This window comes from Lepidochelys olivacea, assembly GCF_965140295.1.
Source record: "Lepidochelys olivacea isolate rLepOli2 genome assembly, chromosome: 2".
NCBI lineage: Eukaryota > Metazoa > Chordata > Testudines > Cheloniidae > Lepidochelys > Lepidochelys olivacea.
In genome coordinates, this window is record NC_140412.1 from 224,945,867 (window position 1) to 224,973,746 (window position 27,880).

At 40.4% G+C, this 27,880-nt stretch overlaps 1 protein-coding gene across 2 annotated transcripts in view; it reads left to right on the plus strand.

Annotated features, from left to right (window-relative positions):
• The window catches only part of CDK6 (cyclin dependent kinase 6), a 187,684-nt gene that overhangs the window by 46,972 nt on the left and 112,832 nt on the right, over positions 1–27,880 (plus strand). The window lies entirely within an intron of this gene.

The following is a 27,880-nucleotide window of genomic DNA, read 5'->3' on the forward strand; positions in this document are numbered from 1 at the left end:
TGAGGCAGATGGTCAGAGTGGATCCAAAGTCATGTAGTTTTCCCTTCCTGTGTGCATTAATATGCTGCCTTCCTAGGAAGGCCTCTCCCCAAGTTAGAAAATACTAATTTAAATGTATTAACTCCATAACTTTTTCCCCCTCCTGCTGGGGGGTGCCATAGTAAAGCTCCATATTGAGGACTGCAGTTTGAACCTGATCAAAATATTCAAAAAGGGGAATAGAAGCAGCGGGATTGATTGATGTTAAAATGTCCTACCTCATGGTTATGCCTAATAAGCGTTTTGCTTTCTTCTGTGATAAGAAATAACTTTTGCTTCCAAGGAAGGAGTTATCTTGCTACTGTACTAGTCATTTTTGGAGGTGTATTGTGTCTTCTTAACCTGGCAGGACTCCTAGGGAAATAAAGCAGCAGTGGAGGAGAAAGTGGGAGGGAAAAGGGAAATTCACTTAAATTTTTTTTATTATTCCACTAATTTTTGTTAACATTGGCAACCTAAGTGATTTTTTTCACCTTTGGGTCTGAAATCATACACTTCAGAGACAGATCATTTTACTTATCAAAGCCACAAAAAGTGTAACTTAAGGCAGTTCCAGTAGTTTTATTTTTGTAAGCAATCTTCTTGCATAAATGTTAAATTAAAAAAAGGAGAACAGCTGGATTCAGCCTCAGCAGTGGATTGAAATGTAACTCGCATATTACAAAGATGCCATGTTCTAATGCTTTTAGGGTTCTGCTCTTCGCTGAGATTTTCAGGGCTGCTGAAAGGATTTGGTCATTTAATCCTCATTAAAATGTAATTAGTTAATTAGCATTAATGGGAATTGAGCATCCCAACACCCTAAGTGGATTTTAAAAAAATCTCACCTTTGTCTTTTAATCATATTTCTTTCAGTACATATATAGATTAATGCGTGCAATAGTCGGAGGCAAACAGAAAAAAAGAATATTGGTCTATAACATTGTGTGCCATTTTTCCAAAACCTGGTTCTAAAATTGCATCGGCAAACATGAAATTCTGCTTAGGAATTAAGTATTTGTGCAGGCAATTATTGGTGTTGTGTATGGACCAATATATGATTCTGCACAGACATTGCAATTCAGATGATGGATTATGATTAGGGCTCTTCTGCAGCGGCCAGTGGGGACAACCACACCGGCTGCTGCTGGAGCAGCTCTGCAGCCAGCCACACCAACCACTGCTGGAGTGGTCCCAGCCCCTGACCCGGCCACACTGGCTGTTGCTCTGGCAGCCTCAGGCTGCGGGCCCCCGGGACTGCCTGAGCACCTGGCCCCCAGGACCGCCTGAGCAGTGGTCGATGCAGCCGGCTCCAGGAACCTCCTTAGCAGCGGTCCCGGCGGCGGTGGGAGGAGCTGCAGCTTGGTGGCTCCCGGCAGCGGTCCAGGGCAGTTGGAGCAGCAGCTGGCCTCCCGGGGCTTCCCCCACGGTAGCGGCCAGAGCAGCTGTTGGCCCCCTGGAGCTCCCCAATGGCCGCTGGTGCTGCGGGCTTCCTCCCCTCCCAGCAGCGCCCCCCCCCCCCAAAAAAAAAAAAAAGATTCTATCCGGAGTATTTATGGTAGACAACATGGACAGGTCACAGGCTATGATTTTTTTGTTTCTTGCCCCTGACCTGTCCATGACTTTTACTAAAATACCCATGATTAAATCATAGCCTTAATCATGATAATTTGGTTCTATAAAGCATGTGAAGGAGAAGAGTCTAGCCTTCTTAAAATGAACAGGCTCAGTTCTCCCCACTTATGCCTATGTAAATTTCATTGCAGTCAGTGGAGTAAATCAGAGCAAAATTTGGCTTGTGATGTCTACAAAAGCCAATTTAATGGATAAAGGAAAAAATCCAGCTAGTGTTTCATAGAATCATAGAATATCAGGGTTGGAAGGGACCTCAGGAGGTCATCTAGTCCAACCCCCTGCTCAAAGCAGGACCAATCCCCAACTAAATCACCCCAGCCAGGGCTTTTTTGTTTACATGATCCCTTTTCCTGATTTCAGCATTTACATGTGTTGGTTTATGAACTTTATGTGCCACAGGGAAAAGGAAACCGAGGAGTCTGTGCTTCAGCCTGGAGGTATAAATTCCAGCTCAAGAAGACATAACTGCACTAGATGTGATCAAGCTAGTGCACTAAGAATAGAAGTGTGGCTGCCATATATTCCTAGCCTCTTGGTTAGGATCCTGCTTGTGCCACAGTGGCTACATTTGTATTTTTAGCACGCTAGTTCGATGAGAGCTAGCACAAGTATGTCTCCTCAAGCAGGAATTTACACCTCCAGCGCCAGTTTAGGCATACCTCAACTTTCTTAATTGTACTTAATTGTACCTTGTTACTTCTGTTCACATGAGCAATGCTCAACTAGTGTAGTTGAAGTCACTCAGGCTGCTCATGCAAGTAAGAGTTCGCAGGTAGGGTTGCCAGCTTTCTGATTGCAGAAAACTGAACACCCTTGCCTGGCCCCTGCCCCTTCTTTGAGGCTCTGCCCCCGCTCACTCCGTCTTCTCTTCCTCCATTGTTCACTTTCCCCTACCCTTGCTCATTTTCACTGGGCTAGGGCAGGGGGTTGGGGTTCGGGGGGGGTTTGGGCTCCAGATGAGGGTGAGCGCTCTGGGGTGGGGCCGGGGATGAGGGGTTTGGAGTGCAGGAGGGAGCTCCAGGCTGGGGGTGGGGCTGAGGTGTTCGGAGTGAGAGATCACAAAGGTTTTTGATGCACCTAATTCCCATTGATTTTAGTGGGAGTTTGGTGTCTAAATACCTTTAAGGATCTAGGCCTAGGAGTCTAAATCACATTTATTTTCAAAATAGGCATAGGCACTTAGGAGCTTACATCTCACTGAAAGCCTGCTAAGTGCCTAAGTCACTTTTGAAAATTTATCCCAGGGCACTGTGCCACAAATTCACTTTATCCCTGAAAATGAATGCAGTCATTGCTCCTTTCTGTGTACCCTGTGAATTCCACTCTGTCTGTGATAGTAGCAAGTAATGTATCACTTCTTAGTAAATTAAAATGAAGATGTAGCTTCTCAGAAAACAAGCCAGTTTTCTGAGTTTTGCTGTGAGTCATTAGCCCTCTGCCACAGACGCATGTACTCTGATCATGTTTGAGATGCGGAGCAGATGTTGCACAATCACGTGATACTGAAAACAAGGTGAGAAATTCCAGGAATAAATACACCACAGTGATGATGAAACTGCTGTAAAAAGAAGAAAAAAAATCTTCAGTGTGGCCTGTATCTAACAACATTGTTAAAAGAAACTCCTTAAAAAGTGTCACTGCATTAATGAGCCCATTCAAATGTGCATGTTGTAGGACCTAAATAAATGCTTGATTAGTTGGATTTCTAAAATTGTCCTGCTAATATTTTATAGTGAGGAAAAGAAGCAAAAATCTTTTTAGGCATTGAGAGTCATGGTTATATATATACATGCAAATAACAGGGCAACATAAAATGATTTGAAGTGGTTTATTATTTTGGAGGACTACTTTAAATAGAAAAGTTTATTCTTTTAAAATGAGGGCTGTTATGCCTCCTAGAACGGCAAGCTGGCTGAATAGATGAAGAAAAAGGAGCATGCCACACAAATGGCAGCTTCTGGAGGCATTATGGTGTCAATAACATGCTTTCTGGGTGATGGATACAGGAGAGGTTCCCCTTAATGGTGGTGTAGCCAGCTCTTCCCCATACTGCAGCAGTTCCTACAAACATGAAGGCAAAACCATGTCCACTTCTTTGCCGCACCCAGATGGCCCCTCTGGAGCCACTGATGCTGTGCACAGTCTGAGGTCTCCAATCCACAAATTGCCCTCCTTACACTGATGACCAACTTTTGGCTATGCTGGGGGAAAATGACTCTTTCTCTATAGTGCCCATCACTGCCTGCTCCTACCTCTTCGTTAAGGCACTTGTACTGTTACTACCGCAATTTGGATTGTCTAATTTTTTTATTTTGGGAGAGTCCTGCCATTCATTTTTAAGTTTCAGAGTAACAGCCATGTTAGTCTGTATTCGCAAAAAGAAAAGGAGTACTTCATCAGATGAAGTGAGCTGTAGCTCACGAAAGCTCATGCTCAAATAAATTGGTTAGTCTCTAAGGTGCCACAAGTACTCCTTTTCATTTTTAAGTGCCATGGAGCGGACATACTCCGAACCCTAATTATTTCCAAATTCAAACACTCAGAAAATGAAAACAAAAATTCTCTTATTTCCTGTGGTGCCCTAATCCATGCTTGTGCAGAACCCTAATCACTTCCAAACGCAGGAGCTCATAAAAATGTGAAGCACTCCAATCATGTTAAATCACTGTGCCCACTCTAGTGTGATTTAAAGTCGTTCGTGAGTGCTTCACATTTTTTTTATGAGTAGTGAAGGCAACCTGACCGTAGTAATAATTTGAGCCTCTAAATATAAGTAGGTGAAATTGTAAATGTTGTTGTGTAAAGATGTCTACCAAATAATCACAAAATAAAGGCCGGAGAGAGCTACAAGTCTATAAGGGCTTGACCCATCACCTTTTGAAGTCAGAGGGAGGATTTCTATTGATTTCAAGGTGCATTGGATCGGGGACTGTAACTCATCTTTCTTCAGCAAGATTATGGGAATAAAGATAATCCTAATGGATTCTCAGTTGTAGTCAAGGGCTAAGGACCATGGAAAAGCTTACCTCCTTCCTTCTGTTCTAATTGCAAGGAGCATTTCTTTGACCCTGCCTTCTGTAACATAAATAACATAGCAACTAGGGCTATCGATTAATCGCAGTTAACTCACTCGATTAGTTCAAAAAAATTAATCACAATTAAAAAAATTAGTCATGATTAATCGCATTTTTAATCACACTGTTAAACAATAGAATACCAATTGAAATTTATTAAATACTTTTGGATAGTTTTCTACATTTTCAAATGTATTAATTTCAATTACAACACATAATACAAAGTGTAGACTGCTCACTTTATATTATTATTTTTTATTACAAATATTTGCATTGTAAAAATGATAGAAGAAACAGTATTTTTCAGTTCACCTCAAACAAGTACCATAGTTCAATCTCTTTATTGTGAAAGTGCAATTTTTTTTTGTTACATAACTGCACTCAAAAACAAAACAATGTAAAACTTTAGAGCCTGCAAGTCCACTCAGTCCTACTTCTTATTCAGCCAGTTGGTAAGACAAAAAAGTTTGTTTACATTTACAGGAGATAATGCTGTCAGCTTCTTATTTGAAACGTCACCAGAAAGTGATAACAGGCATTCACATGGGACTTTTGTAGCTGGCATTGCAAGGTATTTACATGCCAGATATGATAAACATTCCCCTTCATGCTTCGGCCACCATTCCAAAGGACATGCTCCAGGGTGATGATGCTCATTAAAATAATGTGTTCATTAAACTTGTGACTGAACTCCTTGGGGGAGAATTAATATGTCTCCTGTTCTGTTTTACCTGCATTTCATATTATAGCAGTCTCAGATGATGACCCAGCACATGTTCATTTTAAGAACACTTTTACAGCAGATTTGACAAATCGCAAAAAAGGTACCAATGTGAGATTTCTAGAAATAGCTACAGCACTCAACCCAGGGTTTAAGAATCTGGAGTGCCGCCCAAAATCCGAGAGGGAAAAGGTCTGGAGCATGCTTTCAGAAGTCTTAAAAGAGCAACATTCAGATGTGGAAACTACAGAACCTGAACCACCAGAAAAGAAAATCGACCTTCTGCTGGTGGCATCTGACTCAGATAATGAAAATGAACATGCGTCAATTCACACTACTTTGAATTGTTATCGAGCAGAACCCGTCATTATTCATGAGGCCATTAAGTGGCAGCATGAAGGGACATATGAATCTTTAGCACATCTGGCATGTAATTGCGATTAATTTTTTTAATCGCTTGACAGCCCTAATAGCCACGTGTATATTTGAAATAAAATTAAATTTAAAACAATCTACCAAAACAAGACACTCCACTGCACTTGCTTCTCCCCTGGGGGAGAGGATGAGAGAACAAACAACATGTGACAGCTGTTAGTTATGTTGCTTAATGCACTGCTGAAAGGTACACTGCTGATACTACAGTGATAAACATGATATGAGAACCTTCATGGAGTGGAATGGAATAGAATAGAAGGCGATGAGGTAAGGTTCCACTGGTAAACCAGCAATGATGGGTTTCCATGTAGTCAGGAAAAGAAGACAGTTTTTTGCATATCAGGACAACTCACACACTTTCTCCAAAGTAATTTACACCAATCTTTAATTTATATGAGCATTTTTTCTTAATGCCTTTACCTGCCCCATAAGGATAATGACTAGCTCCACTTTGAGATATTGTTATGGATTTGATTTTCCATTTTTGGTGGTGAGGAAAGCTTGCCAAGGGGGTGGTTGGATGGTGGGGGTTTATTTGTATGACTGTCTTTTTAGCACATGTCAAAAGCACTTAGCGCCTTAGCTAGACAGTTATTTGTATAACTTACAAATAAAAAGAATAAAATAAATACATAAATAATTTTTGGTTATATCATTGATTATGAAGGTTAAAGTTTACCTTGGTTAAAGTCCACACAGACTTAAAACTATTCAGGACTCCTTAAACAGTGAAATGTTACTATTCCCCACTCTCTCACTCTTTCTAGTAAATAGAATTATGATTTAGGCATAGTAAAACTGTAATATTGCAAACATAGGAGATCAGATTCAGCTCTCCATTAAATGAATGTAAATCCAGGATAGCGCCATTGATATCAGTGAAGTTATTTCAGATTTACACTAGTGTAAATAAGAGAAGAATTGGCCCATTAATTTAACTTGCATGTTTATTTTGGTGCATTTAAGAGAATATGATTTAATTTCTGTTACCTCAGTGGAGCTCTAAATTATCACTGCGATGCCAGAAAGCTTCTGGCTCTTAATATTCTGGATGCCTTTGAGACATAGGTAAAAGCTACAGTGACTGGATAGAGATTACTTCTGAAGCTGGGATTTTTATTGCTAGCACATCACTGTAGTGATAGTCGCTGCAAGCTCTGGAGTGATGCAATGTGAGAGAGAAAGGGAATGCTAATTATGTATCTGTATTCTAAACTTTTCTTACAAGCTACAAGATACTTATCTCTGTCTTTAGTAAATTAAGTCAGATTGTGACAGATCCTTTCACGGGTATGCAGTGTGGAGGTCATGCAAAGAGCCATCCCACCCTCTCTCCCTTTAATTTTTGTGCTATTCACAGGTGTAGTCCTTTTGCCTGAGGGAGATCAAGGACTTCTCCCTCCAGGTACCCCTGAAGGCACACATTACCCCAAAGGGAGTGATGATGCATGGGAGGAGTAGGCAGAATGGCACATTGTGATGAGGGAGCAGGCTCCTAAAAAATCCTCATAAACATATTTATTCTCATTGACTGCCTGGTTCTGAGAGTTAAGTTAAATCAAGGAACAGAAATAGTGCTCTGTGACATATCCAGTCAGAACTAAACCAAAACTAATGCAGCTTGAATTCTGAATATCAAATACTCACCATAAACTTTTTGCAAACAATCTATAAACCAAAAATGATTCATTGTAACTATACAGCAAATAGCTTAGAAGAACAATTGCATTTGCAAAAATTGTAGGACAATCGTGGACAATTCACAACCACTCAAAGACTATAAATGCATCAAATTATTTAGTACAAACTGTTCACTCAACTCAACCCATTATCATTTTCCTCAGGCATCTGGTCTAGCACTAGAGACATAAATTGTTTTGATGCCACTAAAAACAAATTATTGTGTCCAGTAGGAAAAAAAAATTAATTAGGATATTTTAGTGGAACTCTGATTTTTACTAAGCTGTATCTGTTTCTTCAGCAACAGCTGTATCTAGCTTCATGCATCTGAAGAAAAACATAGACAAAAATGTAAGGGCTGTGTTTTTCCTGCATATTTTGATATTGTAGAACTTTAAACTAGCCCTATATATTTTCATTTTTGCTATTTCCATTAATGTGAAAAATCTCCCAAAATATATTTCCAGCAAAAATGTAAATACCTAAGAGCAGGAGAAAGGGGGATCCACTGGCCATTATTTAGGAGGACACTATTCCAATTGCCTAGAAGCAGAAAAGTTATGCTCCCCAGCTACAACAAAAGATGGTGAAAGCAGCCAGAAACAGCAACTTTGGCTCCCTAGCTGTTCCTGGGGGGAATCAGAGAGAGTGTATGTCTGGAGCAGGTGGTTATATTCGCTGTAGGCCCTAAAGTGTAAGATGGGGAAATGTCATAGGGATAACAATTAGATCCCAAGAGGTGTACGACACTGTGGCTGGAAGTGGGAACAAGGATCTGGAATTAAGTCCGTTCTTCCTCTTCCCCACACCATCCTGAGTTTGAGGCCGTGAGAAGAGTGTGGGGCTATTGGTAGCACCAGTTTTCCTGCTCAGGCTATGAGATGTTTCACCACTTCTCTGCTGATTCTAGGGTCCCTCCCACTAGCTAAAATTCAGCTGCATTTTCTCTTTCTCTACACAAACATGCCTCACATCCAATGAGGCAGCTTCATTTAGTCTGGCTGCCACACCCCTCCATCTCCTCCAGTCAGGGACACCAGCTCCTCTTCCTCATACTCTAGAATGCTTCCTGTTCGTGGATGTTTTTTGTTATTTTACACAAAACCCAAACTTGACTCTACAGGCTGAATGTGTGAAATATGCTGCTATAGAAACAAGTTCTGCAGTGATTTGCCAGGATCCAGCTGTGGCACTAATTTTTTCCCCACAAGACCTAGAAATAATTGTAGGTCGATTTGACCACCTGGAAGATGCTAAATTAGAATTAAGTCCATGCTTAGGTACAGTAGAACTAAGGAGAAGAGCTTCCAGCCTAAGAGGGGCACTGGGAGATGTGGGCAGGTGATGGTTGTTTGACTCCTCAGAATAGCCAAGAGTGTGTTACGGAAAACTTGCAAATAATAGTAAAAGATATAGAATGCAAACTAAGATAAGACTCTATTGTGCATGCATGCTTTCCTCGGACATAAGATACCACAAAAGCATCATATATCCAAAGCAGGACTTCTCCTCTACTCTCTCCCACCGTCATCTTTTCACATATTTACACAACTTCTTCCTTTATTTATCACCATGCTCTATAATCAACATACGGTTCATGTTACTAGTTTCTCAGGTTTCAAAGTGAAATAAATTGAGCTTTCTTCCACTTTGAGAATATCCCCTTTTTAAAAAGTCCAAACAAAGATGCACATTATTAGCAAATTAGTAAGCAGCTGCCAGAAAACAGAAAATTAGGAATGGAGTCATGAGTGAAATAATAGAGATACTGTTTGGCACTTAACCCTTTGTGTGACAGGAAAAAACTTCAGTACAAAAGTGGCTGCTTTATCTGTTTGTAACTTTGGTAAAGGATAATCTGTTTTTTTAATATTGAACACTGAACACTCAGCACTACAGACACAGTGGGTCAAACCCTTCTGTGGTGTAACCCTGTTGGCTTGCTTGGGTTACAGCAGGGTGAATTTGGCCCAATGCTATCAGCATTCGCTAGCGAGCAGTCTTTCATTTGGTTTCATGTGCAGTGTGAAGAGTTTGCAGTTAAGGGCCTAAATCTGTCCTTAATTGTTGGGTTGAAAACCTTGTTCAGAAACTCATAAATATCAATATTTTAAGTTTTTATAACTTCCTCTCTTAATATACAGCTACACAGCAATGCCATTTATGTCAGTGAACGAAACACAATTAAAAGCCCATCAGAATGTTTTGATTGAGTTCTAGACTTTGAAAGATGAACCCCAAATTCGATATCAAAGTTTGTGTGTTTCTCTCTCTTCCCCCTCCCCCCCAACCAGACATTAAAGAGCTTAAGCCCTGATCCAGCAAAGTGGTTAAGTATCTGCTTTACTTTAAGCACATGAGCAGTCCCAGATTTAAATGAAGCCAAACTAAAAGACTGCTCCCTAGCTGATGCTAATAACATCAAGCCAAATTCATCCCTGGTTTAACCTGCTGAAGTCAGTAGAGGTATTCAAGAGAAGGATTTGAACCATTGTCTCTGTAGTCCCAGACTAGTCACAGGCTTAATGTTAAGCACGTGCTTAAATGCTTTGCTGAATCAGGGAAATAGTCTCCCCTTGAAATATAGGTGGAAGCCGCATCAGTGGCGTATGTCTATACAGCAAAAGCTGTGCATGAGCTAGCCTACCTGAACCGGCGTGACTCCATCAAGTGTGGCTGCCAGAAGCAGTGAAGACAGGACAGTTCAGGTGTCAGAGTAGGTAGTACAAGCCTATCACGGACCCTGGGGACGTATTTGGCTTATACTGCCTGATCTGAAACTCATACTGTGTGTTATCTTCATTGCTATTTTCACCTTCCTTAGCTAGATTGAGACAAGCTCATGTAGGCTAACCCAGAGGCAGGGTATGTCTACACAGCAAAAGCTGTGCATGGCACAGTCTCCTGGATAGATAGAAAAATGTGCAGTAGTTTGTCACAGTGGTAAATCCTATAATATAATGGAAAAAGGCTTGAGGGAATGACACGATACTGGCTTCATTTATTTTTTGAAAATCATAACTTTAACTTTTTTGAGTCACAATAATTATTCCATTTGATTCTGAAGTGAACTTTTAGAATTCACAAATCTAAAAGCTCATTTCTTTTTAATTCAGATAAATTCAGGACAAGCTAGGTTGTATATCTTTACTCATGTTGAGTAGTATCTGTTTCCACAAGTGGTCCCATTTAAATCAATGGGGCTGCGTGTGGACTAAATTGCTAACTTGTTTTCACAATCAGAGGCTAAATACATGAGACCCTACAAACAGCAATGTGAAAAAAGAAATTGCGCCGGAGTACTGGTAAAATGTCCCCTTTCTCTGTCAAATGCAACAGGAAACTGCACACTGTAGCTTTAAATTGCCAAACATAATTTAGAAGTCATTTAGCCATCTCTTTGGAGCGTTTCATATTCAAACCAATAAATTCAGCGGCAGGGCTCTCTGCCTTCCATTTTAGGATATGATAGTTATGTTGCATAACTGTGATTTAGGAATCTCAGAAGTCTCCAGAATGTGACAGTATTCTGTGCATGGAAATTCAGAGTAGTTTTCTCTTTACTTTCCCTGCAGGAAAGGGGACAGTACAGTGGCAGAATCTGGTGGGTTTTTAAAATCTAGTTAATGATTCAGTCTAAAATATTCTTTCATTTGAAATTAACTTCAGATATTCCTGTTCTGACAAGTACAATATCTATTTTATCAAAGACTTATTTTTAGAGAGAAATTTTGACAGCAGTACACTCCTCCTTTAATGTTACAAAGGAAATACTTGCTGTCCAAACCCAGACTTGGCAATTTAACGGAAACGGTTCCAAAAGAATACGTAGGATGTTACAAATGTAAAATTAGTTTAATGAAAGAGTGTACAGATGTCTTTCATGTATTTTAAATAAAAAAGGCTAATTTGAGATTCAAGAAAGTCAACAGTGATCTTTGAGCCATATGCTTGTTATTACAGTAGTGTGTTGTGTATAGCTCTGTCGTTCAGTGAGAAACAACACAGACCAAAAAGGAAAAGATGTTTTAAAACATGAAATTATGGGAAGAGAAACCATCTTCCAAATAAATGTTTTATTGTCATCTTGTCATCTCCATTGCTCTGTTAACGCTGTGATTAGACCATGTCCCATTCTTCTTTTTGTTTGTTCATGTAATTCCTATTGAAATCTATGGGACTTATTGAACGCATAGGAAAAGGAGAATGAAGGCCAAACTGTGTGGGCTATAGTGAACCAAAACTGCAAAGGGATGCATAATTCACAGGGAGATTAAAATAAAAATAAACCACAGTTTCTTTTGCTTGGTTTTTGGAGCAAAAGTCGCAAAACAAGCAAAAAGCAGCTTTTGGTTCTTGATGAAATGTGGTAGTTTAGCTTCATCACTTCAAGTGTTCAGTGTGTTTCAGAGCTTTAAACTTCCTCTCAATAAGAGGAATTTTCAACCCAATTTTCTAGCCCCAATGCAGTCCTGCATTAGGATTGCAGGATGAGGCCCTTAGAAAATATTGGAGAAGTAGCCATTCGCCTTATGTTTGCATTTTGTTTTTCTACAAGTCTGGTGGAGGTAACCCAAATGTGCTAGTTAGTGGAGTCATGCTTCTTTATAAAAAGAAAAGGAGTACTTGTGGCACCTTAGAGACTAACCAATTTATTTGAGCATAAGCTTTCGTGAGAGCTCACGAAAGCTTATGCTCAAATAAATTGGTTAGTCTCTAAGGTGCCACAAGTACTCCTTTTCTTTTTGCGAATACAGACTAACACGGCTATTACTCTGAAACCTGTCATTATGCTTCTTTATGTGACAGAAAGCCAAGAACAGTCCTCCAGTGAGAATAACAAAAACTCTACCCCATGGTGATTGATGAAAATGTTGTACAAGTGAAATGAACTGGAAAGTCATCATCTTGTCTTTTCCTTTGCCACAGGAAAGGCATAAGAGAGAGATTTCTTTTCTTCTGCTCTTGATAAGAAGTCTAATGAAGCATAAGGAGAGGTTACACAGCATGGAAATGTATTACACCCAGCTGCTTGCTAGCTTGCAAAGCTGCAGTAAATAATACTGTTACTATGTAATAAACAAAAGAAAACAGCAATCATTCAATGGTGAACCCTAGCCTCTTTCATTTGTTTTGCTAAATATACAGGGTTTTTCCAGTTCGTTGATTGGTATTTTGTAATAGTACATAGTTCTATATTGTATGTTCCCTGACTGATAATGTTTTGTTAGTTGGTGCCTATAATCAGAGCCTAAAAAAGTAAAAGAGGGTTACTTTTTTAGGCTCTGATTCAGCAAAGCACTTAAGCATGTGCTTCAAGATATCTACGCCTTAGCAAGTTTTAGTCTCAGAACTCTTTCAAGAATGATTACGTTGTAGAAATATGATTAATAGGTAAGAAGAGCTGTCATTCCCTCTGTTCTGCTCATCTGTATAAATAATGCCATAACTTTCTTGTCTATCACAAGTGGTTTATTTGAGAACTAATGGCCGTATGGTTTGAAAAAGTATTTATTCAGCTTAAGGTTATGTCTGTATAATGAGGTAATGTACACCATGGGGGTGTGATTTCTAAAACACTCTAACCCGCGCATTAATTGGTTTGTCTAGAGTCAGACCTTGCTGGTGCACACTAAAGGTTTCCTAGTGCACTGTATCTATGTTAAAGAACAGTAAGGAACCTTTAATGTCTATCAGCAGGGTCTACACAAACCAACTAATGCGTAACATGTTAGTGCGCTTTAAAAATCACACCTGCATAATGCACATTGCTGTACGGTGTAGACAAGTCCTGAGCAATTTATTCTACAGACCAGCTCGTTCCACAAGATACCGTTTTATTGCATTTTTACCTTTTCGTACACTGAAAGTGTATTCTGTGCAGTTTTGGATTTAGCTTTTGTTTTATTTCTTTAGCCAGGTCTGTGAAACATTTTGTCACAACCTTCTCCCCTCCCCACCATTACTGACTCCTCTCCCGTGCTGTTCCTCTCTTCTCCTCCCGCCCAAAACCCCAGTACCGATTGTTATTCATCGTGTTCACACTGTGCACCAGTGCAAATGAACAGCACAGTGTGGTCGTGCGCACGGTGGGGGTTTTGCTGTACAGACATGCTCTATGAAGGTGTGATGTCTAACGCGGACAAACATGGTGCGCGCTAATTGGTTAAGAGTGTGTCACGGAAAATCTAGAGTGCCACTTTTTTCCGGGTCTGTCCGGGGTATTAAAGAAGACCAGGTTGAGCCACAGCTGCTGTAAATTGATGTCGTTCTATTGACATCTGAAGGAGCTACTGGCCAGCTAAACACTGCAGGGTGCGTGACAACATGTGCACCTCAGGGACCACTCCTGGAAGCACTTTACTATAATGAGGACAGCCTCTATGAATACTTCCAGTGAGCACGCTGCTCAAGCCAGACCACCACCACACATGGAGTCCAATACGTGTGGCACCATGTGATGGGCCTTCAGTCAGCTCAGCTGCACCAGCACCATAGGCCAGTGGATCCTGATCCATACTTGGGGCTGGCATCCTCAGTGCTGCTCCCCTCCCCTTCATCACAAGGAAGCATTAGATTGTGGCAAGGTATCTGGAGTGGTGCTGGTGAACAGACAAAATCAAACAGGACCAAGGGATTGAGAGTAAATGTGATAGAGAGAATGACTATGAGCTAGGGAGAGAAAAGGAAGGGGATGTAGAATGAATCAAGGGGGAGGATAAGGGAGCAGAGGAGAGTGCAGAAATGAGAAAAGACGAAGCCACAGAAAAAGAGGCAGGGATGGGCAGCCTTTTCGCTCTCCTTTCCACCCAGCTGGCAAACTCTTCTGTGCCCACCTCCCTGACCCCATTAAAACCATCCCCTGTTAACCCTCTTCTCTCCAGACAAGGGACCTGGTTCTTCCACACGGAAAATCTGTTGCCCTAGATCTATCTATTTTTAATTAAATATAAACACTGGTGCAGACTATTAACTATGGTAAACACTTACAGCAACTCAAACTCAAGCAGTTCAGAGGAACCATTCCCATTTGATTTTAGTTAGATGAAATTGCACATCAAAAATAAAAACTTTTTTGATGGTTCATGTTCTACCACTAACACTGCAAATCCTGAAAGCCATTACATTTAGAACACCCTGCCTGAAGGGACCCAAAAGACCACTGTCCTCTCCTCCCTCAAATCCTTTCCTTAAGACCCGTCACCATGACACTGTGCATACAGGAAATTCTTCTTGCATATGCTGTCCAATTCACTACCGTTGCACAATTATAACTGAGTAAACATCAGCCCTTCAAGATACTTCACAAACATAAACTAATTAATCTTCAGAATGTCCCTGTGAGGTAGAGAAGTATTATCCCTGATTTTTAGATGGGGTAACAGAAGCAGAAAGAAGTTAAGTGACTTGCCCGAGACCAGATGACTGATGAGTATTCACAGTCCACATTCCTCCAAGTACCCACCTTTAATAATAACTGACTTTTTTGTTTATTATGGTAATACCAGGCATGGTGGTGCATGCCTGTATTCCCAGCTACTTGGGAGGCTGAGGCTGGCGGATTGCTTGAGCTCAGGGGTTTTGGACTGTGGTGTGCTATACCGATAGGGTGTCTGGTACCACTGACAGCCTGGCTAGCGGGTGGCTGAAGGACTGGCTAGAACAACAGAAATGACATGTTGTGATTGGCGCTCTCTATGTGAGGGTTGATGGACTGATAGATCAAAGGTGAAGGTGATTATTATCATGTCCAGAAACCCCAGCCAAGAATCAGAGTTACATTATGCTATGTAGTGTCATAGTGACCTCCCTTTTGTCAAATTTAGATACAGCTCCCTGCAGTTCTTGTCAGCTGTGATATGTATGTTGGGCAGAGGGGTTTACTCAAAGGCAGTAGGTCCAATCCAACTCCCTGAAGACAGTGGATAGATTCCCATTGACTTCACCTGGCACTGGATTGGACCCCGTATGAGGCCAGCCTCTTCCCATAAGATTCCACAGTATTCCTAGCCCTTTCTCATGCAGACAGCAAACAACATGAATTAGACTCCAAAACCAAACCCTCTCCCTCTTGGTGCAATTGTCACTTGACTATCAGCTCAGCCTATCTTTTGATACTTCATTCCTTATACTTACTTCAAAAAATGCAGGCCTGGGTAACAGTAATTTTTATCCTAATGATTCTAGCTATTAAGAGACAATGTCTTGGGCTGGAATTTTCAAAGGAGTCCTAGGAGTTAGCTGCCCAAATTGCACTGATTTCCCATGAGATCTGGGTGCCTATATCCCTTAGAAAAAAGAAAAGGAGTACTTGTGGCACCTTAGAGACTAACCAATTTATTTGAGCATAAGCTTTCATGAGCTACAGCTCACTTCATTGGATGAAGTGAGCTGTAGCTCATGAAAGCTTATGCTCAAATAAATTGGTTAGTCTCTAAGGTGCCACAAGTACTCCTTTTCTTTTTGTGACTACAGACTAACACGGCTGTTACTCTGAAATATATCCCTTAGGTTGCTTTTAAAATCCTAGTCTTTTGTTTTTTTAAGTAGTAGTAATTCCTTTTTTGCAAAGAGCAGGTGGGGAATACCCTACATTTAGCAGGATATTGATCTTCCAAAACTTGGGAATACAACAAGAGGAAAGGTCTACTCAGCATTTTTGCATCTAGCCAAAGATTCGACACTTCAAAAAGTCTTGGCTGAGGTTTTCAGTGCTGCCTAGGAGATAGGGGACCTGGGCATTCAAATCCCCTTAGCTGTTTTGAAAATCTCAGCTTTTGTTTTTATTTCTCAGTCTATAAACAAATATCAGTATTTTTTATTGGCCCACTGTAGGCAGGTCCGATGTGGATTTCTGCAGAAATGTAGGCAATGTTGCTGAAGTGTTGATAGGCCAATAGGAATAGTAATCTGTCATAACTCTCTTATATATTTACATAATTTGAATGCTGCACTGCATCTGAATCAGTGTGGTCTAAGTTGTTTGTATGCCACTATTTTGTGTGCTAAGATTTTAGACTTAGTTTTGATCATATTCTGGTGAGAATGTAGAATCTACTAAAAGGATGTTCCAGGTTGTCTGTGGTGTCAACTTGAATTTGCAGCTCCAGAAGATAAATTTACAGATTTACTTTTTTTTTAATCAACTTTACCTCCTGAGCCTGAAGCTCTTTGTAAAGTATTTTTCTTGGTGTATATGTACTGCATTGTTTCAGCTTTCTAATCACTGACCAGCTGGCTTGTTCGTGAATAGAACTGTGGGCCCCTTGCCATGTTTCATGTGAGGTCTTGGCTGGGTGGCCAAGCAGGCAGCCTGCAGCCAGTGTCAAAGCAATTCAAGAGGTATTGGCACAGCAGTGTCCCCATTAATTTCTGCTTGTCACATGCTGTCATGCAAGTTACACCAGAGAGGAAATGACCGTTTTTAAAAAAAAAAAAAAAAAAAAAAAAAAGCTTGCTTGTGGCACTTGGTCCCCTCCAGACGTTATCCCTGAGGTTAAACAAGTGGATACAATTAGCAGCTATCCACAGACAGCTGGAGGGAAGGAGAAGCCTAGATGTGGGCCCTACAGCAGTGTGTCTTTCCTGTTAGTGAGGAGTATCTGCGATCAACATATGCCATATTTTAACCCTTAAAGGGGTTTGATTAGGTAAAAAAGAGCAATTACACCATGCAGTATCATCAATCCCCCAGAAAAGAGCTGCAGGACTGAATGAGTAGAATATTTTAGTTTATGGAGGTAGACTTCAGTTTGTGTGGCTGATGAGGTGCGTGTGTGAGTGTGTGTGAAGGTGGTGAATTGACTCTTCAGCTGTCATAACTTAGTGTTTATAGATTCTGGCAACAAATGTGATGGTGCTTGCACTGAACTCCTCTCAGTATCATACTGAGCTGGTTAAAATGACTTGGCTCCAGCTTTTCTACTTTTCTAAGATGAGTGATCTCTGACTACATTAACGAATCTTTACCAGGCATTGCCTTGAGTGATGATATCCTTATGATGTTCCCAGCGTACAGCTTGGGGGGACTCACAAGCAAAGTTGTAGAAGGGGAAAGGGAAGAGGTCCTGGATGAGAGAAGAATTTATAAATTAAATATGCTAGAAGCATCCAAAAGTCTTTTTTAAAAGACTGAAATTATAAAACCCTCCTGAGCTAGTGACAGCGCTGTGTGAGTACATGCTGTGCTCCAGGTTAGATCAGGTTAGCCAAGGGAGAATCTGGTTCCCAGCATAGAAAAAATAAGAGGCCAGTTACATCAATCCGTCACAGTTTTCCTTGTTAAAAGAGTTGACCAGTGTAGGAACCAGGACCGGTGTGAAAAATGAACCTCAAAACTTCACATGAAACTCTGCCCAACCTACCAAACTTCTCCTGGTTTCCTGTTGACAGTTTTGTATGTTATCTATCCCAAAACAGACACTCAAGCAGGTTTCAGGGCTGGTGCAAGCAAATTTTGGAGCGCTTTTTAATGCTGTTTGGTTGGGTTCACTATTTGAAAGGACCAGGATTCAATGTGTTTCTCTCCCCTTCCTGCTCCACGCTCCTTTGCCATGCCAACTTTGTGTCCACAACAGGTATATTTATAGAACAAATTAGGGAGATGGTGAATGGGGGTTCCTGTTAAACAGAAGGACGAAAGAACCTGTGATGTGCCTCAACCAGGGACATGATAAAGGTGGCAAGGCCCCGAAATTTTATTAGGTGCTCAAGGCATTATCATGACAATGCTTATTCAGCATGAGACACCTCACAATCCATCCCAGGAGCTCTAGCACATGAGCAGTAAACATTGCACTAATTTTGGTGGACCTCATGACCTGGGTCTTCATGTTCCTGCTGATTTGGTAGCAATCATTGATCTGATAGGTAAACTTAACATGGCCCAAGTGAGTAACCAAATTGGCCATATGTATATATATATTGTATGCACGTAGAGAAGTTCTAAAACTAAAGACTGGAGGAAAGCTGACAGGCGTAGAGGAGCACATGGTTCAAACAGAAACATCCCGTAGAGGAGGATTTATTAAAGGAGGTACTCTGTATCCTATGAAAGAGGAGAGGATAGAAATTGATAAAGTATAGGCTGGAGCTGAAGAGACACAGTCAAACAAAAATAATCAATGGGACACGATAGTACCAAGGTACAAAATATATAGGATTGACAGAATTTGTTGCACTGGTGGAAGAGTGGTCCTATATGTCAAAGGTGGCCGAACCACGCTCTTTTACAGTTAAAATGCCACTCGCGGAGGCCTGCCACACACACCCATTGTCTCCTACCAGACTCGGGGGTGAGTGTGGGAGGGAGCTCGGGGCTTCTGCCAGCAGCAGGGCAGTGGTGCCTGGGGCTTCTGCCTGAGATGACTGGTGCCTGCTGAGAGTGGTGTGGCACAACTTAAGGGTTTTCCCCCCCAACAGCTTGATTCATGCCCCCCAGGCACACACCTCCCTCTTTCCCTCAGCAGCACCTCCCTGCAGCTCCCAGGTGTTAGCTCCGCATGGAGAGGCAGCAACAAACATCTGGGAGCTGGAGGGCGGGACCGCTGCTTTAGCTCCACAGGGAGAGGCAGCAGCAAAAGCAGCAGCTTTCCCTGAAACTCCCAGCTGTTTGCCACTGCCTCTGGCCATAGCTCCCAGCTGGTTGGCTCCAGCAGCTGCCATGCAGGGAGGGAGCCCCGCAACACTATGTGACCAAGCGGGGCTAGCAAACCCTGGCAAAAATCTGGCGGAGCACGTAAGTGCCGGAGCCCACAAGGGGAGAAGCAGTTCTGGACTTAGTCCTAAGTGGAACACAGCATCTTCTCCAAGAATTGAGCATCCGTGAACTGATTGGTAATAGTGACCATAATATAATTAAATGTAACAATATCCTTGTAGGAAGAAAATACCAAAGAAACCCACCACACTAGCATTTAACTACAAAAAGGAGAAAACACAAAAATGAGAAAGCTAGTACTTTTGTTTTAAGTTCCTTTGTAATTGTGCTTGCAGTCTTGTTTTTAATTAAGTAAAGGCATCCATTTTTGACACTGCAATACCTCAGTTAATTTTTGGAAGTTTTGGTTCTTTGCAATACCTAGCTGTTTCAGATTGAGCAACAAAAGGAAGGACACAATGGGGGCACCCCACCAAATACAGTAGTATCAACAGCTGTCCTGGTTTGGATGGTGGTGTCCCTATTTGCAGGACATTGTTCTCCCCAGATGCATGTCTTGGCTGGCTTGAGATCATCACAGGGTTATGTAGAGCTTGCACTGAAGAAACAATGTTAATAGGAGGCTTACCACCAGGTAGGTAGGGGACCTACAAAGCAGTCATGATAGCATCCAGAAGTCCTAGTGAAAAGTTTTGTTTGTTTACTTATTTAGGCCCAGATCTATAAATCCTATACGAGCTTTGCCTCATATAGGTTTTTCTGCCAGGCACAAACTGTGGAAAGGTTTATGGGTCGGAAAAGCAGTTGTAAATTACAAAATTGCTTTTCCCGACTGTAAAAATCTCACACCCAGACAAGAGCTAGGAAATAGCCCCACATTTGCCAGTTTCTCTTAAAGTGTTAAAAAGAAATTCCCCACCTGTTCTGATTTGCTTTGTGTGTATTTTCTTATAAAAATACTAATAGCCAAAAGAGGAAAGTTTAAGATGGCTAATTTGCATGTCTGGTAATTCCACTTTGACAGGAATATATAGTATGCAGAATTACTGAAAATGTGCACTGTTGGACAAGAGCTGAATCGATTGTTTTGCAAACATGCAAATTACTTTTATCTAGTGTGAATGTTTAACAGTAGATTCAGTAAAACTTGAAAGATGTAAATTACAAAAAAAGATCCTCAGATTCTAAGTCACAGAGATGGTCAGTTTAGGTGAAAAAACTTGTAGACACTTAAAATAATTTTGAATTTTAAATTAAAATTAGGACTGTCAAGAGATTAAAAAATTAATTGTGATTAATCACGCTATTAAAAAAAATTAATTGCGATTAATTGCTTGATTAATCACACTGTTAAACAGTAATAGAATACCATTTGTTTAAATTTTTTGGATGTTTTCTACATTTTCAAATATATTGATTTAAATTACAACACAGAATACAAAGTGTACTTTATATTTATTTTTGTTACAAATATTTGCACACTAAAAAACAAAATAAATAGTATTTTTCAATTCCCCCATTACAAGTAGTGTAGTGCAATCTCTTTATCATGAAAGTTGAACTTACAAATGTAGATTTATGTACAAAAAAACCCTGCATTCAAAAATAAAACAGTGTAAAACTTTAGAGCCTACAGGTCCACTCAGTCCTACTTCTGGTTCAGCCAATTGCTCAGACAAACAAATTTGTTTACATTTGCAGGAGATAATGCTGCCCGCTTCTTGTTTACAATGTCACCTGAAAGTGAGAACAGGCATTCACATGGCACTGTTGCAGCTGGTATCGCAATATATTTACATGCCAGATGTGCTAAGGATTCATAGTCCCTTCATGCTTCAACCACTATAGAGGATGTGCGTCCATGCTGATGATGGGTTCTGCTCAATAACAGTCCAAACGCATGTTCATTTTCATCATCTGTGTCGGATGCCACCAGCAGAAGATTAATTTTCTTTTCTGGTGGTTTGGGTTCTGTAGTTTCTGTGTCCGTGTGTTGCTCTTGAAGACTTATGAAAGAATGCTCCACAGCTCCTCCCTCTAAGATTTTGGAAGGCACGTAAGATTCTTAAACCTTGGGTCGAGTGCTGTAGCTATCTTTAGAAATCTCACATTGGTACTGTCACGGTTCCTCCCCCACTCTGAACTCTAGGGTACAGATGTGGGGACCTGCATGAAAACCTCCTAAGCTTATCTTTACCAGCTTAGGTCAAAACTTCCCCAAGGTACAAAATATTACCCCCGTTATCCTTGGACTGGCCGCTACCACCACCAAACTAATACTGGTTACTGGGGAAGAGCTGTTTGGACGCGTCCTTCCCCCCAAAATACTTCCCAAAACCTTGCACCCCACTTCCTGGACAAGGTTTGGTAAAAAGCCTCACCAATTTGCCTAGATGACTACAGACCCAGACCCTTGGATCTTAAGAACAATGAACAATCCTCCCAACACTTGCACCCCCCCTTTCCTGGGAAATGTTGGATAAAAAGCCTCACCAATTTGCCTAGGTGACTACAGACCCAAACCCTTGGATCTGAGAACAATGAAAAAGCATTCAGTGTTTTACAAGAAGACTTTTAATAAAATATAGAAGTAAATAGAAATAAAGAAATCCCCCCTGTAAAATCAGGATGGTAGATATCTTACAGGGTAATTAGATTCAAAACATAGAGAACCCCTCTAGGCAAAACCTTAAGTTACAAAAAAGATACACAGACAGAAATAGTTATTCTATTCAGCACAATTCTTTTCTCAGCCATTTAAAGAAATCATAATCTAACACATACCTAGCTAGATTACTTACTAAAAGTTCTAAGACTCCATTCCTGTTCTGTCCCTGGCCAAGACGACTACAGACAGACACAGACCCTTTGTTTCTCTCCCTCCTCCCAGCTTTTGAAAGTATCTTGTCTCCTCATTGGTCATTTTGGTCAGGTGCCAGCGAGGTTACCTTTAGCTTCTTAACCCTTTACAGGTGAGAGGAGCTTTCCCCTGGCCAGGAGGGATTTCAAAGGGGTTTACCCTTCCCTTTATATTTATGACAGGTACCTTCTTTGAGTTTTGGCAAATCTGCAGTGAGAGTGTTCTTAAAACAAGTAACATGTGTTGGGTCATCATCCGAGACTGCTATAACATGAAATATATGGCAGAATGCGGGTAAAACAGAGCAGGAGACATACTATTCTTCCCCCAGGAGTTCAGTCACAAATGTAATTAATGCATTATTTTTTTAACGAGTCTCATCAGCATTGAAGTATGTTCTCTGGAATGGTGGCCAGCACATGAAGGGGCATACGAATATTTAGTATATCTGGCACATAAATGTCTTGTAATGCCGGCTACAAGAGTGCCATTTAAATGCCTGTTCTCACTTTTAGGTGACATTGTAAATAAGAAGCGAGCAGCATTATCTCCTGTAAATGTAAACAAAACTTGTTTCTCTAAGTGATTACCTGAACAAGAAATAGGGCTGAGTGGACTAGTAGGTTCTAAAGTGTTACGTTATTTTGTTTTTGACTGCAGATATGTAACAAAAAAATTTCTACATTTGTAAGTTGCACTTTCATGATAAAGAGATTGCACTACAATACTTGTATGAGGTGAATTTAAAAATATTATTGCTTTTGTTTATCATTTTTACATATTCTGTGTTGTAAATGAAATCAATATATTTGAAAACAGAGAAAAATATCCAAAAATATTTAATAAATTTCAATTGATATTCTATTTTTAACAGTGCAATTAAAACTGCAATTAATCGTGATTAATTTTTTTGAGTTAATCGCGTGAGTTAACTACGATTAATTGGCAGCCCTAATTAAAAGGTATGTCTGTGTATATGTAATATATTTATTTAAATCATATATGTGTTCAGCACACATTTCTAATATGGAACTTAGTTTAGGCTTGCGGAACCATTGTGATGGCTAGTCTAAATTAGAAGCGCTACATTGGCGCAGCTGCACTGCTGTAGCGTCTCTGGGGAAGACACTCTATGCCGATGGGAGAGAGCTCTCCTGTCAGCATAATAAATCCACCTCTGTGAGAGGCGGTAGCTATGTTGGCGGAAGACGCTCTCCTGCCGACATAGCGCTGTCCACACCAGTGCTTAGGTCAGTGTAAATTATGTCGACCGGGGGTGGCTTATTCACACCCCTGAGCGACGTGAGTTATTCCAAAGTAAGTGGCAGTGTAGACCTGGTCTAAGTCGGAGGTATGGTAGAGACTTGGATTTCAGCCTTGTCTGCTTTTGCCAGTGTAACCTAGAAAACAGGGTCCCCAGTGGTAGGAATTCCAGCTTTTATGGAGTTGGGGTGGTGGCAGGGCTAGATAAAGGTTCTGGGCACACTAGGCATGTGCATAGGTCCCCAGCTCCTGAAATCCCATGAATGATTTCTGAGTGTAAACTTCCATTTTAAGAAGAGCAGGTGGAGGGGTAATATGGGGATGTACATGGGGCCCCCGTTTCTCTTAATATCACCTCAATTAATAGAGCCCTATAGCCTGTCATTGGTGCTAGCTGGTAAATGGGCCATATCTAGGGCAGAGGTCAGCACACCTTCCACGTAGCCTATGTCATCAAGGCTCCCTCACTCTGTGCTGAAGCTCAGCAATGTAAATACTATCATGTCTCTCCCAAGATAAAACCAGAAAGCACAATTGCTCTGTTTACACAGAGGGATTAGAATATACACATCCCTGCTTCAGTGGGTATGAACTGAGCTCAGTTTATGAACAGGGTCATGACAATGAAAGGAAAAAACTTCCTCTGTATATTTCTAGCTATAAAAAGTTTATAATTGAACTTACAGGAAACTGCAGGAAAAAAAAGATCTCAAGTTTTTTTTCTAAACTTGCACAGTAGTGACTTCAGATATAGAATACACTTTCAGATTATTTAACAAGATTAGCAAAACATTATTTTTATTAGATGTTAATGTTTTCCATTGTGTTTTCTTTTTAGAATTTTGCTTTAATTGGATGCATCTTTCACAGTAAGTTTTGGAGAGATTTTTATGTAATCAATTAAAGGCTGCTGCAGCTAAAAAAAAATATTGTAAAGAAAATACTACCAAACACATAAGTCCATATATTCAGAACTTTCAGCTTAATTCTCATTTACACTAAGGCCATGTCTACACTGCCATTTATGTTAGCAAAACTTATGTCGCTCAGGGGTGTGAAAAAAACACCCCGCTGAGCAACATAAGTTTTGCGGGCATAAGTGGTAGTGTGCACAGCGCTATGTCAGTAGGAGAGCTTTCCCTGCTGACATAGGTACCACTGTTCGTTGAGATGGTTTTATTATGTCCATGAGAGAGCTCTCTCCTGTCAGCATAAAGTGGCTACACAAGTGATCTTACAGCGGCTCAGCTGCATCAGTACAGTTATGCCACTGTAAGCTCACTAGCATAGACATGATCTAAGGCTACTTTACACCACTCTGGCAGGGTAAAATGGTCTTAATGTAAATGCGGATCAAGCCAGAATCTGTCCAAAACATTTATTTACCAAGTCATTTATGCCGTCTTGGTATTTCTGCATGAAACTGACCAATTAGTCACATATCAGTCATTTTGCACAGACAAGTGTATGCACAACTGTGGCATTTGCAAGCGCTATCAAGTATATAAATAAGTACCCACAATTCTGAAAATTTGGTTTCAAAGGCGTATTCAACAACATTTTGTTTAGGACTTACCACTTTTAATAATAACCAAAATATCCTTTAAAATAGTGTTTAAAGGACTCCATTCCTTAAGATGTTTTAACTTTTATGAAATTACACGGGTAGATCTAAATTACGTTTAGATCAGTATTTTGTGTGAATATTTCAGAGATAGTACTGACAATATTGACTTTAATGGGACTAACTCTTCACTATGCATAATGTGTGCAAGCTTTTTGCAGGATCAGGGTCAAATATTTATCATGAAAATACCAAGACCTCAAACTTTAGCAGTGTTAGTAGGTACACAGCTTAAAGGGCATTTTCAGGTGACTGCTAAAGCTTTTTTAATCCCTACAGTTTCCTAACCCAAAGTAGCTTGTTCAAGGCATATTTTTTTCCTGTTAAAAGACATTCAAAATATAACTCTTATGAGAATATATAAAAAATTACAAAATAACATTCACTAAACTAAATAAATGTAGTTCAGCAAAAATCTATGAAAAGATTGTGTTCATAGTGTATACAGCTCAAAGAGAATTACTCAAGCACTTTTACTTCATATTTAAAATGAGGTGTAAATTTGAATTAATTGTTATCATCATTCACCCTCTGGATATGTATGTGGCATTCAGAACACTGAAAATGAGTAAACTTCCCCCTTCTTTGATTTGGTATGTTATTAGCCTATCTCTATGTATTTTTCTCTCCTTGCTATTTTTAAGCACAGCATTTGTATTCTATAGAAACAAACATTTTATTTAATATGATAAAACTGGTGTATTCAACTAAACCAATGGGTCAGTGGGTCAAATGTTAACTACATTTTAATGGAACACATAATGAAGTTCATGTGTGCTCTTGGAGTTAGATGAATAATTACAGATGGAAATATCACAGCAAATTCTATGCCCAATTTTGCCATCCTTCATCATCTCAGGTAGCCCTCGGAGTAGCCCCACTGAAATCAACAGGACGACTCGGAAGTAAAATAGTACCCAAAGTGAGTAAAACTGGAGCCTTATTTAATAATGGAGTGGATTGTGGATGAAGCTATGGGAGGTAAGGAGTAAAGACGCTCCCTCCTCCCTTTGCATGGTGCACAGAAGGACTGATTAGAATGGCAGCCCCTATGATTGCCTGAGAGCCACTCACTGCAAAGGGGTTGGCGGGGGGACAGACAGAAAGTAGGTGAGGCCACGGCTGTGCCTGCTTCTGTATGTTGGCCAGTGGAGTTGGACAGCTGCATGGAGAAGAGAATGCTGTGCCCCTTAAAAGGATGTAACAACTCTACCCCTTACAGTGCAACCAGGGAGTTCTAGGAAGTCCTAACTATGGGTTCCTAGGCCAGTGTGAGGAAATTAAAAAAATAAATGCAATGTTCTTAATAGGGAGTTACTAATCATTACTAATTCCTTTGGGATTCAGTGTAATAACATTAATCATGATGAAGTATTTTGCTATTCATGTAATTCCTCAGGAATGCCATTGTTTTTTGGCATTAATTAATGTTGACTGTGTGTTAGTGTTACTTTAGAAGTGCTGTGACTATTCTGTTTAAAATAGAGCTGAGAGAATGTGAAACCTTTCAGCATTCATGCCAGCACATTTAACAATCACTATTGAACTTGAAAGTAGTTTCTTGTTTTACCTTCTGGAGTTCCTACATTACCCTGTAGGACATTTCGGGTCTACTCCTGCTCTTACTGAAATCAATGGCAGTTTTGACGTTGATTTTAGTGGGAAGCAGGATCAGTTCATCTCTCAAATTTTAACACTACTGACTCATTACATACCACTTTCTAAAACTCTTCTCCTTTGTTTATGCTTGTGGTTCTCTTTCGCAAACACTTGTACGGGACACATTCAGCAGCAGTATGCCAACACCTGATGTTAAAAATAGGAGCGTTCCATTTCTACAGTATAAAAAAATGAAGGATTCCAGTCCTTGTAAGATGGAGAATACTATGCAGGTACATGGAATACTCCAGATATGGGGAGGAGAAGCATTGCTAGTTTCCAAAGGATTACAGTATTTTACCATGTTTTAGCACATAAGCGACAAAAGAAGTAAGCAGGTCCAGTGGAAAAGCTTTTTGTCACAATACTGTGCTTTAGCCTCTCTCTGCATATGAGAGAGTCCCTCTACTGTTGCCCTTCAGTGATAGGACCAAACTTGTCCATGTGCTTCAGGAAGCTGCTCCTTCCAGTGATGGTAGGAACTCAGATGCAGAAGATAAAATCGTATCCTCTAGTTTCACAGGAATCAGATGTGGCTTCACTTTCCTAGCTACCAGCCAGTGGAAGGGGAAAACTGCACCCCACAAAATCAGTAGCAGTGGATAGATATGCTGCCTCTATGTACATGGGAGATACAGGATGTATTCTACCGCCTAGCAGTCTTCCCAAGGTGGTGCAGCTCTGTGCCACCTCTTACTATGGCCTGTGCCTAAATGGGAAAATCTAACCCTTAAACCTTTAATATATGAATTCTTTTCTCTCTAAGATATGTAATATTGTCAGCAGCCATGTACTATGTACTTTTTTGTAAGTCTGTACCACAGCTATATTTAATTAAATATAGGGGATGAGGCAGTTGACTAGGAAGCTAGATTAATTGTGCATTCATGCACAATGCAGTCTTTCTTCAGAGCAGTTCAGAGGCTACAAATTTAGAAGGCCTGTATATGACAAAAAAATTCACTACTTCTCTCTGTTTTACATTTAGGGTAATGGTAAATAACAATAAAGACAGGTAAGTGCTACAGAGCAATCTGGGTTGCTTGGTAACCTGGGAGGGACTTGAACAAAATGCATTTTAATGCAGCCAAAACCAAGGTCATACACCTAGAAACAAAGAACGCATGTCACACTTAGAGAATGGCGAACTGTGTTTTGGATATCAGTGACTCCGGAAGGAACTTACGGATCATGGTGGACAACCAGATGAACCCAAGCTCCCCGTGTGATAGAGAGGCTAAGAGAGCTATGT